This window comes from Lissotriton vulgaris, chromosome 7, assembly GCF_964263255.1.
Source record: "Lissotriton vulgaris chromosome 7, aLisVul1.2, whole genome shotgun sequence".
In the NCBI taxonomy this organism is placed as follows: Eukaryota; Metazoa; Chordata; class Amphibia; order Caudata; family Salamandridae; genus Lissotriton; species Lissotriton vulgaris.
Genome location: NC_141695.1, coordinates 183,339,051 through 183,351,625, shown reverse-complemented (window position 1 = coordinate 183,351,625; position 12,575 = coordinate 183,339,051). Strand labels below are relative to the sequence as shown.

At 40.6% G+C, this 12,575-nt stretch overlaps 1 protein-coding gene across 3 annotated transcripts in view; it reads left to right on the top strand.

Moving 5' to 3' along the window:
• LOC147701147 (sialic acid-binding Ig-like lectin 13) overlaps window positions 1-12,575 on the top strand; it is a 506,089-nt gene that overhangs the window by 328,513 nt on the left and 165,001 nt on the right. The window lies entirely within an intron of this gene.

The following is a 12,575-nucleotide window of genomic DNA, read 5'->3' as shown; positions in this document are numbered from 1 at the left end:
CCATAATGATGTAGCATCATTCTATTACTGGCTATTGTGAAACTCAAACTCAACTGTTGACTCTGGACATCTCACTCTCTTTTGCTGCTTCCCCGGTCTCCCTGTTGGTATGGTACTTAAGCAAGGGCCCTTACAAAACGGAACACTTGTGCAAGGTGATGACGGCTGCTGTAGGACAAGCCATGCATGAGATGCCAGGCAGTCGTTTGTCTGCCCTGAGTCCCCTTGCCTTTTGGAGATACTCTAAGAGAATATCCTGTTCTAAAAGCAAGAAGCCTATTTGGATTCACACTTTTAAGTGGAGGTGTTAGATGGTGTGATGTAAAGGCCCGAGCTGCATGTTTGAGTCTTGGCATTAGCTCAGCATCCTGTGATTCAGGACAAATCATGTAACCTCCCTGTGCCTAAAAAACACCTAAAGTGAGGGTGTCCTTAAGAAACGTTAACTGGTTGCTCGTGTACAAAGCTCCAATATTTCCGGCTCGAATTAGCATTATATTAAACTCCCCCTAAAAAACACCTCATGTGCCTGACTTACTCGGAGTCCTCTTTTTGCGCGGCTTCCTCTCTCCTCTAAAACCGGCATCTCTCTTCAGGAACCTACAACCTTACACTAGGAACCTGCCCCCGTTCTGATTTCCCTGAGTACTTTTGGAATGTCTGTGTCTTCCAAATGACATTTATGTGCAGGCTGTAATGTCAGCAGCTACATGTTAGAAATGGAAGGAAGGATTTAAGCACTATTCATCTCCCAAACACAGTCTCTAACCAACAAGAAAGGAAGCTTTTCTCAAATGCAAAATAGACATAAATTGGAAGGCCATGTACCTGATGTAAATGACTGTCAGCACAAGGGATCATTTTGCATTGTGGCAGACCCTCTGAAGCACTCCAGAGCCCTTTGAAATAAAAGCAAAACCACAGATTGATGGACTTAGGTGGCAAACGTGTGGGAAACCTAAAAATAGGGACATACTAATGACCTCCCATTGATGTCAGTCCCTTTGTGTGGACCAGGCACTGTCCCATAAATTGGTTGCCCGGTTGTTGAATGAGCAGGAATATGTGCAGGATGAAGAAGGTGTCTAGTGGCATTCCCTGTATCAACATGTTCATCCCCATTCAGAATATATCTCTTGTTGTCTGAGTGAATGAATTGGACCCAGGGCAAAGAAGTGGATTCCAAGTGCATGTTAGTGGACATCCTTTTTGGCTACAGGGACACAATAAGCCACATGAAGCCTTTCCAAGAAGTGCCCAGATGACCAGTACTAATTGGACCTGACTTGGACCCTAATGGTGCCCTCTGCTGAAGTGAGACTTGAACCTCCAAGTGCCCACAGGCCTTCTCATTTCACCTCTGTGACCTCTGGGAATTAACATTGTTTTGAGCTCCAAGACTACAGGAGAATTGGGACAAAACTGCCAAGGCATGAACTCGTGCGTTGAAGAAACAGGTTCTCTCAGCAGCAGCAACATTTCACTTGGATCTCGGCAAGAAGACACCCAAGATTGTGGAGCCTTTGTGGGACACTGCCCATAGCTTTGCTCTGCTAGAGAATTCCAAGCTCTGAAAGAGAGTTTAAGTTTGAAGGTAAAAATGTTGACTGAGCGAAGGCACCTAAGTGTCTTGCTGGCAAAAGAACTACCCTGTACATGAATTTCAAATTTTTGGTATTGGAGATTTTTCCAACAAAAGCAATGGTTTTACTCGGTCCTCGTCCAATGCTAATCTGACGCTGTAGAGCTCACCTTGGATACAGCCTGCTGCTATACCCCACTTAAGGGTTTTTGTGAAAAAGTGGATTCTTATTTGGAGTTGATGGGAGTCCACCTCAGGTAAAATTTTACTTTTCCTGTTAAGTCCAGTAAAGGTTTCTGTAATTAAAGTTTGAGGTCAACCGAAGTCCCGGTGAAGCCATTGACATTTAGCAGGAAAGCACCAAGCGAAAATCAAAATTCACACAGAAGTAGTCCCACACTAGCTGGATACTTTTAGCGCCTTCGCCTGGTGAAGATTTCTACCATTGATCACTTTTTTTGGAGTTCAGATTCCTCCAACGGGGCAAGACTGCAAACTGTAGCCAAACTCGGCTCCATAAGGCTGGATGCCTTTTCTCTGTTGTATTTCCAAAAACAGATTTGGTGCCACTGAAAAACTTAGATGGGAGCAACCTGTATATTTGGCACAGCCATAATGACCCATCGTTAGATTGACTTGCATTGTTTGTCCCATTCTTTTCCTTGGTTGTCGAGGCAAAAATCGTTGAAAACATTTACAAATCTCAGGTTTATGGGTAGGCAGGAGAAGTACACTCCGACAGGTATTTATGTACCCCTTATGAACACTATGTTGAGGTTAGGACTCCAGCAAAAGCCAGTTGCGGGACCAGGGCAGGTCCAGTTTTAGCTCTCTCAGGAAAGTGGACTTCATGTTGTTTTTGAGTCCCTGAAGCTTAAGAGGATGTCAACCAACTGACCATTGAAAAACACTTCTTGTCCCTGGTGACTTATTTCTCAGTAACATTGTGAATTGGTCATTGTATATTCTGGCCTGGCCAATGGAATAGCCGCTGGTTCCGCAATTCCGTCCTCATGGAAAGGAGCTTAGGTAATCCCAGTGTTCGCTTAGGTAATCCCAGTGTTCAAGAAGGGTGATCGCTCACTGCCCTGGAATTATAAACCCATTAGCCTGATCGACAGAGCCCAAAAGGTCTTTGCCCGAGCACTACTTATGAAAATCCAAACTTGGATACAATACAACAATATTCTGACCCCTTTTCAAGCCAGGTTTAGACAGAAAGTCAGCACTGTCGATCAGGTTTTCCGCTTCCTATCACTATTTTGGTAGACAGTGACAAGTTCTGAGGGAAGATTATATGTAGTGTTTATTGATTTATGGTGTGCTTTAGACCTTATTCCCAGACACAAACTTTGGTGTGTCTTGAAGGAAATAACTATCCCTTATCCCACCCAAAATTCCATCACTGACGGTTTTCCTGCATGAGAACAACTATGAAAGGGTAGGCTGGGGTAACCAAAGTCAATTGTCAGACCCAATCAGGGATGACAGAGGGGTCCGACAAGGGTGTGTAATGGCCCCCACTTTCTTCTCACTCTTTATCAATGGTGTTGTCCAGTTTCTCACCTAGAGCCCAGCTGATGAGACGTTCCTGGGGGGGGAATAAGGTGACAACCTTACTTTTTGCAGACAACACTTTGATAGTTTTCAAGACCCCGAGTGGCCTGCAATCCCTTTTAAAATATTTTAAGTCTTTTTGCGCATTAAGAGGTCTTGAGATAAACACTGCAAAGACCAAGCTCTTAATGTTTAACCACACCAATCTTTTAAGGGGAAGCTGTTCCTAAAGGGGAAGCCACTGGAGTGAGTGAGTACCTTTGAATACTTGGGGGTCACTCTCTCTGATGACCTTTCCTTGAGACATCATGTTAACAGGCAAAACCTCCAGCTAAGGCGTATCTCAGGTGCTTTGATCAAGGAGCATAAGATCTCATGGAACAAGCCAATAGCTGCCCCCCTCTGCACTTACAATCACAAAGTAGTGAGAGCAGCTCCTTATGTGTTGGAACTCTGGGGGTTCGAAAAACTGGATGCACTCTTAGTGACTTACAAAACATTTCTTAGATCACTTTGTTCTCTTCCACAGAGTACCCCCAGCAACTGCTGAGATTTGATATGGATAGATTCTTGATTGTGCAAGAAGCGCAGCTACACCCCTTGCTCTTTTGGCTACATTTAAAAAGCACCTTTCAGCTACAACCATGTGCTGCTGCTTTGGGCGAGGTATATGCGCTGGATTTCCATAGGAAAATTGGCTGACTAACCAGGGTGAAATCATTGATATCCACTCTAGAGATGGAAGGCATATGGGACACTGATACTCTTCACTCTCTTCCTACCAAAGCCCTGGTTAAGAAATATTACTGAGACTGTGTTGCGCAGTCCCTTATCAACCATCCATCCGGGGGCCGTTTCACACTTGATTTCATGGAGTTCAAATGGGAAGGCACCTTCAAGCAATACTTGGAGGGTATTACAATTGGCCAGGATAGGACACGCTACATGCAATTCAGATTTGGTTCCCTTCCTGTTAACACCTTTGTTGCCTCCTGGTGCCAGCCTTCTTCCACACATCAGCTCTTTCCTGGCTGCTCTTCTGCAATTGAGTCCATTAGTCACATACTTTTTGCATGCCCTAGGTATCACCTTTTGAGACCTAGGTGGATAGCTCCTGTCTGTAGACAACTAGGTTCCCGCTGTCACAGCGATGCACTACGTATCTTGAAATTTGACTCTAGCATGCTAATTGTCTGTGTTGTTGCTAAATTTCTAGGCAAAATGTGGATCAGTTGGAGGTACTCATTGACCATGTAACTGATGTAACCTCTTTGTATTTGAATACTTTTTAATTGATTATATACATATTTGTATTTATTAGTCTAGTCCTGAACTAATCTTAGAACTGTACCTGCATGACGGCTCAGGCTGATAACTCTTACGTCATAGATTTTTGCTGTTACAGTTCTTGGATATAATTTGTAGCCATTTTTATCGCTTTTTTAACCCTGTTATATTATTATTTGCATTAGATGTTCCGAGCTGAACCAGCCTTTGGGAATTTGTAATCAAGCTTTGGTCTTTTTTGCACATAAGGTCCTGATTCGACAACTGGAGGTTAGGCTGTTTCCTCTAATCCTAGGAACCTGCTCTTGTATGATGGCTACCAATTTTTTATACTCAATCACACGTACTTTTGTAGACTTTTTTTTATCCCCCAGAGTACTATCAAGTCTGGACTCTAAAAAGAAAGATCGACATGTCACTACGGATTGTTATTTTAAATTTCATTGCTTTACAATGTCTGTATTGTACTGTATAAATGTGATAATTTTATGGCCGCAACGGCCAAAACAAAGTTGTTGACTGACTGACTGGCTGACACTTCTCATTCATTCGGTACAGATGAGAGCAGGTCCGTCCTTAGGGTTCTCCTCACTGACCACAACAGCAGGTGCCATTCTTTTTCTGTCTTCTATAGGTCCAAATGTGTTCTGAAGAGGGCCCGGGGGCGGTGGGGGTGGCACATTTATGCCCAGTGCAGTCCTGTGTGTGGAGGAAACTCCTGGCCACTCCCTAACCAATGGGGTAGACATTAAGCATGGGCGGAAAATCCGTTACGCTCGCGGATTTTGCGGATTTTTGGTAAATTCGCAATCCGCGAGATTCGCGAATTTCCCGCAAAATCTGCAAATTCGCACGCAGCGGATTTTTTTTCTTTGCGGTGTAAGTTCGCAATTGCGAACATGTAGGTGCGGCGGGCAGCAACAATCTTGCACTCGCGAAATTACAAAAATTGCAATTCCGCACAAGAAATCTACTAGCAAGCAGCATAGACCTTCTGAAAATGATTATTTTTATCAGAATAACTACTCAGGATGACATTTGCCTGCACTTTTTTAGATTTGAGGCCTTTTGATTTTCTTTGGATAACTTTTGGATTAGAAATCAACTTTCTCATATAAGCTTGGTGGGGCATTAAAGTTGCTGTAATGCTGCGCTGCAGAAAAACGAGTTTTGCAAAAGTGAAAGCAGGTTCAAAAGTTCAAACTCATCATTAGTTACCGTTCCCTGTAGTGCTCCCTGACAAGGGCCCCTCCAAAGTTCAGTTGCTAGTTGCAAAATTGTATGACCCTGCTCTGACCCTCACAGCAGGCTCATAGAATAGCTACAAGTAGGCCACAAAGGTCCTGGAAAAAAAAATTGCACTGCAACAGAAAGCAAATTACAGATAAGGATGCAGGTGCCAGACTGGAATTTTAAAACAGTGACACATTAATAAATCAACCCCAAATTATTTCATGTCAGTTGAAGCAGGCAGGTGTGCTTGCTTTTTCCCCCCATAATCTACAGTGATGATGAACCAGAGGGTGGCCTAAGGCATTGATGTACCAGAGGGTGGCATGGGCAAAACAGAGGGTGGCAGGGGTGAAACAGAGGGTGCTGGGAACCTGTGATGATGAACCAGACGTAGAAACATTATAATCGTGACCGTTGCGAGCCGACATGTAAGTTCGCAATTGCGAACTGGTACACAACCCTCGCGAACTGGCAGAAATCCTTGCGAACTGGCAGAATTCCTTGCGAACACAAAAAAAACATTCAGCAGGTTCAAAAGTTCAAACTCATCATTAGTAACCATTCCCTGTAGTGCTTCCTGACAAGGGCCCCTCCAGAGTTCAGTTGCTAGTTGCAACACTTGTATGACCCTGCTCTGACCCTCACAGCAGGCTCATAGAATAGCTACAAGTAGGCCACAAAGGTCCTGGAGAAAAAAAATTGCACTGCAACAGAAAGCAAATTACAGATAAAGATGCAGGTGCCAGACTGGAATTTTAAAACAGTGACACATTAATAAATCAACCCCAAATTAATTCATGTCAGTTGAAGCAGGCAGGTGTGCTTGCTTTTTCCCCCCATAATCTACAGTGATGATGAACCAGAGGGTGGCATAAGGCATTGATGTACCAGAGGGTGGCATGGGTAAAACAGAGGGTGGCAGGGGTGAAACAGAGAATGCTGGGAACCTATGATGATGAACCAGACGTAGAAACAACATAATCGTGACCGTTGCAAGCCGACATGTAAGTTCGCAATTGCGAACTGTTACAAAACCCTTGAGAACTGTCAGAAATCCTTGCGAACTGGCAGAAATCCTTGCGAACACAAAAAAAAAATCCGCAAATTCGCGAGAATTCGCGGATTTTGCGGATTGCGAGTTCGCAAATTCGCAAAATTCGCGAACACCAGATTCGCAAAATTCGCCCATGCTTAGTAGACATTCCCAGTGGTGACCCTACCTACATTTGCAGCACCTCCTGTGTGTTTTACCATAAACTATCCACATTACTCCTGCCTACTTGAAAACCAACATGGCAGAAATGTTATTCCCTTGTTCAGGGCCTCGTGTGCCCATCCAGATGTGTGGCAAACCCTCCCTTGTGGTCACTTCACACCAATCCTGGGGTAGCTACCTCTCCCAATGGGTTGGGAGACAGGCTGGCTATAAAGACAATAGGGAGGCAGGTGCAGGGGTGACCTGTATCTGCCAGTGACAGTAGGTATCTGTTGTAAATAGAATTAAGTAGGCAGCAGGACACGTCTTCCAGTAGTTAAGTTGGATTTATTAAGTTACAAAGAATAAGTTAAGACAGCAGAGCACAAAGCCTCACAGCTGACCAGGCCAACTGCCAGGGCTTGAATCCCAACACACCAGATAGAACACAGCTAGGTAAGAAGATAGAAACACAAAGAAAGGAGTAAAGAAACCAAGAAGCCATATAAAGCTAGGTATGACTTTACAACACATCTTCCCCCTTACAAACAACACATATGAAAGCCTCAAATACATAAGAAGATAAAGCATGGAAAACACAGAGAAGAAAACGTATAACCCTTATGAGGTCGAAGACCTCATGAACTTCCAGAACAGGGAGAAAAGAATCAGGATCAGAAGTGAAATAGGATGAAGATCACTATGACCACCTTCCCCCCTTCAATAGACAAAAACGAAGAGCCAGTCTACTCTCTACGCTCCATCATTGTGGCCACCAAAAACAGAAATAGAGAGTTCACTTTCTCCAACAATAATTTTCCATCGCAGATATTCGCTATTTAGGAGATATAACAGTTCTGAAAGAATACTCCCGAAGAAAATTTGGATCTTGACTTCTTTCAGACCAAAAGTTAGTCCTGAACCAGGTGTACAGGTTCTGGGTCTTTCCTTCGGGTTAAGAGCCTCAGATTGTTTTCAGGTTTCCGAAATCCCTTAAATTTCATTTTTCAAGCTCTAGTCCTTCACGAACCACGGTCGTGAACCCTGCTGGACCTGGGACTCTCTTCATCCTCTCCCGGTACAGGTTGTGGGAGTTTGGTCCTCCACCGGTCCTGGGACGTCATCAGTCCACTCCTGGTACTCCTCCTCCGGTCCTGGAACATCCTTTGTCCTCTCCCGGTCCTAAATCAGGAACTTTTGTACCCTTCCAGTCCAGAGACTTTCTTCTGTCCCCACCCATCTCCTGGTTTAGCGGGTCCTGGAATTTACCTTGTTCCCTTCCAGTCCAGGGCATTTTTCTGTCCCCACCCATCTCTTGATTCAGCGGGTCCTGGAATTTACTTTGAACCCTACCAGTCCAGGGACATTTATCAGTCCCCACCCATTCCTTGGTTCTGAGGATCCTGGAATCTCCTTTGTCATCTCTTTTAAAAAAAAAACATATGTGCACTTAAACCACAGGAGTTTCCATCCAGATTTACAGTGGCACTGGAGCGTTAGTCCACTTCCATATGAGACAACATTTGTCCATATGAGACCACATTTGTCCCCGTTGTGGGCTCTCCTTTTTCTTTCTGGTGTCTCCTCTTTTAACCTTTGTTCATTTTCTTAGCTCCACAGAACTGCACTTCTGCAGCTTCACAATTGACAACAATTCATTCATAACAACTTAGTGACGATGACACTGTGTGCGCAAAACTATGTACAAGGCCTTTAGACTTTAGAAGCATCTACAAATCAGGATTGGCACTCTGAATTTTTATCCAAAGATCCAGTAGGTGGCGCTGTTGTATGAAGTAACAGTCTGTTGAAATGGTATTTTACGCTAATAAAAGTTGGTGTTTATACCACTTAGGAACGAGTTGTGAACTTCTGGTAATTAAATGCGATTCTTTTTCCTCATAGAATCATAGGTTATTATTATTTTTTTAACTCTGAAACTAACCGGCATTGGTGAATTGATAGTCTTTAACAAACACCGGCACTGCTGAAATTGACAACTGTCCCAAAGTACACACAAGTCCCAGCTAGTGATAGAGTATCCCTGAGATAACGCTTACATTGACTCATACCTCGAAAATTGTGTACCGTCTTGCACACCATCTGAAATCCGATCCAATAAGTTAGAGCAGCTATGCATCGAATCGGAGTAACACGACATGAGATCCGTGTTCAAGATGAGGTCGAAAGCGTTGCGTTGTTCCAGTTACTGTGGAGACCGAACAACAAGATGGCTCGCTTGCGCAGCGTCATGACATCACACATCGCTATCCATCGAGACTTTTTACATTGCCCAGAGCTCTCTCGACACGGTAATACTGACAAAGAGCAGAAACTAGAATGCTGAAACACAGCCTCTTACTAGAGCCCAACGAACATTCTGATACGTCATCAGTTCACAGCTGATCTCTACACAGAAGGATTTCTCTGGACACCAACGGCAAGGTAGATAGCACCACAAATAAGTAAGATGGCTCACCTGATATGTTCTTAATCAGGTGATTAAAACAAAAACAGGACTCCTGAAGTTCTTGTCTGTGGAATGACCTTCAATTCGTTGAAACAATTGTTTAACATAACACACGTTCATGGTAGGGACTGGCTTAGAGACTGCAGTTCAAATTTGTAATATTATTTGGAAGTTTTCTTTTTCCAAGTTGATTGCTGCATTACTCTGGATACAGCTATCTTTGCAATGTGGCTGATTTCAATCTGGCACATTCCAAAAGTTTAAACAGTCGCTTTGTTTAAATGACAGTTTCAGTAGCTCAGGATTATTGCTGCAGTGGCACAATATCTACTTTAAATTTCTCTGTTACGTACAGTTGCTTTAAACTGATTTTCAAGCGTTTCACAGGATTTACTTGCGGCTTGTTTTGTTGATTTTTCCTTGTAAATTGCGGCTAATTTCTTCAGACTTTCTTACATACGCTGGTTTTAGACTTTTCCTCTTGTTTCTTGCCGCAGTTAGGTGGGTTCTTTTTGGTGAGGTAGTGTTCTGGTCTTCTTGGTCTTCTCCTTTGGTCTGCCTCTGGTCTGGTCAGCTTCAAATGTCGCCAAAATGTTGTAAATAGAATTAAGTAGGCAGCAGGACAGGTCTTCCCATAGTTAAGTTGGATTTAAAGCTAAGTATGAATTTACAACAGTATCCTTCAAAGATAATCATGTTTCTGGGCACAAAAAGAGATAGCCATCTTGTCATGGGAAGGACAGCCCTTTATGTTTCTCTCAGTGCTGAGCAACACTTCAAACTTAGTTAAGGAGTCATTCGGTTCCTGGAGTGACAGTAAACATGGAAGAAATGCACCTTTAATCTTTAGCAGTGCAGGCACCCTGAATTGAGCAAACATTAAGAGTTCAGCAAAGTTCACAAAGGCAATCACTGTATATACAACATATTTATTGCAATACACAGTTTCCTTCAGACATATTGTGTTATTAATTCTTTATCCTTTTTCTTCTGTTTTAATTTAAAACTGTAGCCAACGCGTTACCCCCTCTTGGACTTCTACAGGGCTACAAGAAGACACATAAAAATAACATTTATTTACAGTATATACAAACAATTATCCCAACACTTCAATTTCACATAAAATAATAATTTATACTTTCCAAAAACAGTCAATATTAATATCTCAATTTGCACTACTGTTCATTCAACATGTAAGATGTAAACTTTATAAGTGCTTCAATTGCATATTAAAAACATGCTGAACCCTTTTATCACCAAAATATAACATATTTCTCAAAATCATATTGTTAAATAAGTTGTATCCTTACATAAGACATTTACTTTGCACATTATCCTTCATTCAATTAAAACATGTAAGATGTAAACATTATTTAGTAGTGCTTCTGTTGCATATGCTTGGCCCTTTGATCACCATAATAAAACATATTTCACATAATCCTATTATTACATAAGTCATATTCTCATGTAAGACTACCTAATTAGTTTCTAAACATCTTCTTGCGATATAGTCCAACTCACAAGATAAAATACGTCACTCAAAAAGTCATGGCACTTAGGGTTCGTTTCATGTCCAAGTCTGTCTATATACAATAATTCTGAAAAAATATTTTTTAGATAACACAGAAATTGGCCAACACTATTTGGATCATTAAAAACATGTTTTGAATGTTATAGAGATGGAGATATGCCCACACGGTACAGAGCAGGAATATTGTCGTAAAAATATCGACTAACCTAAATATCGCTGCAAAAATATCTACAGGAAGAAATATCGATGACAAAAATATCGTCTGACCAGAATATCGACAGACAGGTAAGTAATATCGTTAACATTAATATAGTTGTAATAAATATCGTTTACAAAAACATAGTATACAATAATATCGTTTTTTAAATAATTATAAGTAATGTAGTGTTTTTAATGAATATTTGTAGTCAAAGTAGTATTTTTAGTAGTATGTTATTATTTAATAATGTATTTTCAGTTGAATTTAGTATTAATAGTTCCGTAGCGGGTTGTGGGTTTATAGGGGAGTAGGGTGGGAAGTAATTTAAATATAATGAAATAATACATTAATTAATGTTTTAAATGAATATAAATAGTGTAATAAATAATAGTTATTTAATTTCAATTAGTTAATTGAATAATAATTATGTAATTAATTATGTTAATTTTTTTATTAATTTTAGGTGTGTGTACAGGATGTCTTTAGTGAAAATGTTTTTGGGTAAAGGGGTATTTTTAGGGTTCAGGGTCAGTTTTCAGTTTTTGGGTAAAGGGGTATTTTTAGGGTTCAGGGTCAGTTTTCAGTTTTTGGGTAAAGGGGTATTTTTAGGGTTCAGGGTCAGTTTTCAGTTTTTGGGTAAAGGGGTAGTTTTAGGGTTCAGGGTCAGTTTTCAGTTTTTGGGTAAAGGGGTATTTTTAGGGTTCAGGGTCAGTTTTCAGTTTTTGGGTAAAGGGGTATTTTTAGGGTTCAGGGTCAGTTTTCAGTTCTTGGGTAAAGGGGTATTTTTAGGGTTCAGGGTCAGTTTTCAGTTTTTGGGTAAAGGGGTATTTTTAGGGTTCAGGGTCAGTTTTGGGTTTTTGGGTAAAGGGGTATTTTAATTATATGTATGTATTATTGTTGTTATATAAAGTAATGTGTAAAATCAATTTATATGTCCACATTTATTAAGTTTATAATTAAAAAGTTTAGTAAATTTTTTTGAAATAGTTAAAAAATAAAAGTAATGTAATGTATTTTTTTAATAGTACTTATATTTATTTATTATTTAATGTAATTTTAATTATTTTAAAAAGTCGATATTTTTTACATCTATATTAATTACAACGATATTTTGGAGTCGATATTTATGTACTTACCTGTTTAAGTATAGGGTGTCGATATTTTTGTAAACGATATTTTTACAACGATATTTATGTCAGCTATATTTTTGTAATCGATATTTTAACACCCTAACGCACACACAGTATAGTCACATGATTCATGTACCTTTCATAGAATTCCTTCTTAAATAGACATGTAAAGCTCATACATCTGTCAATTCTTGAAATACATTTTGTTGGGTCTAATGATGAAATCCTATATATGATGTAAAGTATCAGAAATAATATTAGTGAGTAGGATCTATTATGTAATTATAAAACTTAAAAATCTATGGTGCAAATAGGCATATCCAAAGTAAACCAATCACAGTTTCTACATCTAATTTGATAAAGGGCACTTCTTCTATAATAATCTTTGGCT